This window comes from Austrofundulus limnaeus, unplaced genomic scaffold, assembly GCF_001266775.1.
Source record: "Austrofundulus limnaeus strain Quisiro unplaced genomic scaffold, Austrofundulus_limnaeus-1.0 Scaffold1, whole genome shotgun sequence".
Taxonomy (NCBI): Eukaryota; Metazoa; Chordata; class Actinopteri; order Cyprinodontiformes; family Rivulidae; genus Austrofundulus; species Austrofundulus limnaeus.
Genome location: NW_013952403.1, coordinates 59,642 through 64,918, shown reverse-complemented (window position 1 = coordinate 64,918; position 5,277 = coordinate 59,642). Strand labels below are relative to the sequence as shown.

Sequence of the window (5,277 nt, the reverse complement as noted above, 5' to 3'; positions counted from 1 at the left end):
GTCTGTCCCAACAGGTCTGTCCCCACAGGTCTGTCCCCACAGGTCTGTCCCAACAAGTCTGTCCCAACAGGTCTGTTCCCACAGGTCTGTCCCCACAGGTCTGTCCCACAGGTCTGTCCCCACAGGTCTGTCCCACAGGTCTGTCCCACAGGTCTGTCCCAACAAGTCTGTCCCACAGGTCTGTCTCCACAGGTCTGTCCCACAGGTCTGTCCCAACAGGTCTGTCCCACAGGTCTGTCCCAACAGGTCTGTCTCCACAGGTCTGTCCCAACAGGTCTGTCCCAACAGGTCTGTCCCACAGGTCTGTCCCAACAGGTCTGTCCCAACAGGTCTGTCCAACAGGTCTGTCCCAACAGGTCTGTCCCACAGGTCTGTCCCAACAGGTCTGTCCCAACAGGTCTGTCCAACAGGTCTGTCCCACAGGTCTGTCCAACAGGTCTGTCCCACAGGTCTGTCCAACAGGTCTGTCCAACAGGTCTGTCCCACAGGTCTGTCCCAACAGGTCTGTCCCAACAGGTCTGTTCAAGTTTCAATAATCTGTCCTGGTTTCAGGTATCAGTTGTTGGACAGTTTTGTCTACTTCAGACCAAGAGTGGACAAAAAGAGGAAGACAGGTCTGAGGACAGGTCTGAGGACAGGTCTGAGGACAGGTCTGAGAGAGGACAGGTCAGAGGACAGGTCTGAGGACAGGTCTGAGGACAGGTCTGAGGTCTTGAGGAGGATCTCGGTTCTACAGACCTGAGAACAGAACAGGCTGGAGGTGGGATGGAAGACGTCCGGTGTCCTTGTGTCTTTGGTTCTGGAAGGAAGACCAGTTTTTTATGTCTCATGTGGGTTTCACAGTCTGAGCTGCAGGACTACATCAGTCCTCTGGTGGGTCTGGGTCTCTGTCCGGTCCTCTGGTGGGTCTGGGTCTCTGTCCGGTCCTCTGGTGGGTCTGGGTCTCTGTCCGGTCCTCTGGTGGGTCTGGGTCTCTGTCCGGTCCTCAGAGGAGCAGATTTATTCCAGAAGGAGACACTTAAACCATCAGAGCACCTGTCTGGGATCTGTCCTGTGGGTCAGAGGGGTCCGGCTTCCATCAGTCCGGTCCGGTCCGGTCCGGTCTGGTCGAGGGCGGTCCGTCAGGAGGAGAGCGCTGACTGAGAGTCCTGTGGTCCTGAGGAGAATCATGTTGGAACTCCAAACACACAGCTCCTCATTCAGTGGGCGGAGAGGGGGCGGGGCCATGTGATGCACTGCAGCAGAGAGGAGGAGGAGGAGGAGGAGGAGGAGGAGGTGGATGAGGAGGAGGAGGAGGCGTTGTCATGGCAGCAGGGTTTTTTTTCCATGTCGTGTTTCTTCCCGCCACGTGTCGGAGCTGAGGAGCTTCAAGGACAGAACAGGTCAGAATTTAAAAATAAAAACATTTATTTCTCATTTCTTTTTTTAATAAAGTGAAGATTTAAAACAAAAATAATCAGAAAATTTACAGATTAAATTACAAATAAATAAAAAGTGAAATAATTAGATTTAAAATAACGACTGAGCTCAAAAAAATCAAAGAAACTTTATTAAATTTAAATATTTACAGCAGATTATTTGCAGTTAATTCAGTCAATAAAACAGGAAACACCCTGTAAATCAACAACCATAAACAAAAACAATCATAAAAAACAAACATTTTTCTCGGAGGTTCTGCATCAGTCGGGTCACATTTAGATCAATCTGAGCGGTTTGGTTCGGCTGATAGAAGCTGAAGTTGATCAGAACCGGACCCATGAAGGCATCAGAACATTTTGATTCTGAAGGATTTTAACACAAAGCAGCTGATTTATAATCATTTCTAAACTATGACAGAACTGCAGTCATGAGGCCAAACAGAGAAAAGACTTCCTGTTTTTATTTTATCTTTATTTTAATATGTAAAAATAAAATCCTCCTTGTGATTTTATGTTCAGTTCATAGAACTGATTATTTTTTTCATACACAGTTTGTGCTTTTATATTTCAAATATTTTCACCACAAATACACAAGTATTTTATTTAATTATATTTAGAATTAATATTAGTTTTTTATATCACACACAAGATTACTGTTAATAAAAAAAATCAAGTTTCACAACATGAATGAAATAGATTTTAAACAATGTTTTTAAAAAACACAGAAAGTTTGATTGTTTTCAGGTGAAGCAGAGTTAATAAAAAGTATCAGTTTTATTCTTCGGCAGTTTTTATTTCCTGCTCTCGTCACAAAGTCAAGTTTTAACATTAATTTCCTGGAAACAAAAGTCTGACATTTCCGATGAGTCAGCCATTACAAATGTTTTTAGACTTGTCTCCTCTTCACAGTGACGATGAGGAGGACCAGCATGATCAGGGTCTGGACCAGAAGGAGGGATGTGTACAGGACCCAGGGCTCGGGGAACTGACCCGGTTCTGCTGGAAACACAAACAGAAAAACAACAACGTCGTAAATACAATCAACACAAATCATTTCCTCTTTAAGTAAAAAAAAATGAAAGAGAATGTTACACAAAAAAACATTTACTCTCAGAACGTTTGTGCACTTTTATTAAAATAAACTGAAAACTTTTTGCTCAAATGGAGAAAATGTTGATAAAGCTCACCTGAAGCTAAAGAACATAAACATTAAAGCTATAAAAAACCTGATGGCTCAGAAACAGAAATAAACCAGGGTGTCATCAGCGTAACATTGAGCACTGCTTCTAAAAGCAGCTTTAGAAACAGAACTGGACCAAAAACACACCCATGAGGGACACCACATCAAACAGGAGCTGAGGAAGAGGAGTGTTTCCTCAGAAAAAGACGTTTCAGACAAATAAACCCAACAGAACTGAATCTTAAAACCAACATGTTTAAGTTTTAACAAAAAACTGATCGATGCAACCAAAGGTTGAATCTAAAGAACGAAAACAAGCGAGAGATAAAAGCAGCTTGTTCAGAAGTCTGCAAGTTCTGGAGCAGAGTTTAAAACCAAACTTCACAAAGATTTAAAAATAAGAAACAAAAGAGAAACTGTTCTGCTAGTAACTGGGTCATTGGGTACCTGGCAGGTGGGTTTGGAAGACTCGCTTTGTTATCAGATTGGTTCCCACGCGCAGCTCACACTCGTAGTTTCCGTCTCCCAGGTTCTGCAGACGGACCGTCTGAGAAAGTCGGATCTTCTTTGGCTCCAAATCGTCTTCCTTGTTGGACTCGACGGTCTGCAGTTTGCATCCGTTCTGGGTCACGGACAAAACGAAGTCGGACCCCCGCGTCACGTTGACCTCACACCGGAGCAGAGAGTCGTTGAGGCTGCTGAGGTCAAAGGTCATGGAGTCTGAAACCACAGGAACACAGAGGTTCTCAGTCCGGATCCAGACCTTCCTGAACCACATTAACAGTTCTTTATGATTGTCTGTCAGAGTTTATATTGTTTTTATTATTTTTTCCTCCCTGAAACAACCTGAGCTCAAACCTGCAGCCTCTGGTTCAAACACTGACCACTGAGCCACCTGCGTCATTTTAAATAAAGTTTGTTGAGTTGTTCCAGCAGCAGCCTCATGGCTCAGATATGAAAGTACAAACGTTTGTAAATGGACATTTTTGTTTCACTTTGCTTTAATTCTGACAGTTTTCCTTTTATTCAAAGGGATTTTTTGTCAGATAATAAAGAATATTTTACCATAAATGATTAGTTTGGTGAGATTTCCTTTCTTCCTGGAACTGTTTCCATTAGAGGTGACAGAGATTTTGCACAAGTACTTCTGACTGTCAGACCACTGGACCCGTTTCAAAACGATGGACTTGTTCAGAGAGTTTTGGTTCTGGTCCAAACGGTATGCACGTTCAGTATATTGCTTAGTTCCCTCCAGTAATACTGTATTGCTTTCGTCCTGCCAGTACAGGACCGGGGTATCTTCTATTTTGTCATCCAAGGTGAACTGGAACTCGCAGGGCAGGACGGCGTCTTGACCCAGGGCGACGGTGACCATGGGAGGCTGCTTCACCATGATCACAGCGAACGCACCTGAAAAACAAACAAACAAACAAACAAACAAACAAACAAACAGGATGAAATCTGACAGCAACTTCCTGTTCAAACGTTTCCCTCAGAAACGCTTCAGTTTCACCACAAAGAAATTTAGACAGAAAACTACGTTCTCGTGTTCATCAGAAAACAGAAAGCAGGAACGTGTTTGTGCACCGAGAACACGACCCTGAGGAACTCCAACCCATCAAAGAGTCAGCTGCTCAAACTGATTTTATTTGTTTACTATTATTTAGTAAAGGACAAATGATTACCCCCACACACACACACACAGAGGTTTGCTTTTATATCCTCGTGGGGACCGTGCATTGACTTCCATTCATTTTCTGGTAATTTTAAATCCTAACTCTGACCATTTACCCTAAAAATTGACCTCACAGGTACCTGCCTGACTCTAAAACTAACCTAAACTCAATTCACACCTTGGTCCTAAACCTAACCCCCCACCTGAATTTAGCATCTGTACCTGTGGGGACTGGGCATTGGTTCCCACAATGCTGCTTTTTCTGGAAAATGGTTCCCACGATGTATCAAAAACAGGCCCACGCACACACACATCAGCACACATGCACATAAAACCCATCAGCTGGGTTTGTTTTATAATAAACATAATAAATGTTTAAATGCGATGGCTCACAAACTGAGATTTCTACAACAAAGAGAAAACCAAAAACAAAAGATTAAGGGAACTGACTTAACAGAAAAAGTTCAGAAGTTCAGAACTTTTACAGTTAGTTTTAGTTTTAAAGTGAAAATAACGTCAAAATGATGAAATGAAATGTTTAACAAACTGAGATTTCACATGTGCTTAATGTCAAACCAGTAAAAACACCAACATGGTGTAAAAAAAAGCACCATGTTTTTTTTTTTCAACAGGAACTGAGAACCAAATAGTTTCTATCAGGAACTGTCAGGAAATCACCACAGGTAGTAAAAAGATGGTTTACCCTAAAAATCAGGAATCAGAGTCATAAATATAAATTCTGTTTGCTGATAAATTCCCCAAATTTAACCCACCATAAACAAACTCAAAACAAACCCGTTTTGGGAAATTTTCCCAAAGAATGTGGGAACTTTTAGAGCTTTTTCTGCTGCAATGTTTCATAAAAGCTTCAGTTGTATTCGCTATATTTTAAAATTTAGTTTCATCTTAAACAAATAATGAAGTCAGAAAGAAGCAGATATATTATTTAAACTTCGTGAAATCGAAGAAAACAGGAGTCCTGCACTTCATCATATATATATATA

The 5,277-nt window shown here is 42.1% G+C and overlaps 1 protein-coding gene across 1 annotated transcript in view; it reads right to left on the bottom strand.

Annotated features, from left to right (window-relative positions):
- Nucleotides 1-287, bottom strand: part of scn1ba (sodium channel, voltage-gated, type I, beta a) — a gene marked incomplete in the record, with an annotated part of 13,561 nt that extends 13,274 nt beyond the window's left edge. The window contains 1 exon segment of the mRNA XM_014003686.1: nucleotides 204-287.
- Nucleotides 288-5,277: the final 4,990 nt, after the last annotated feature.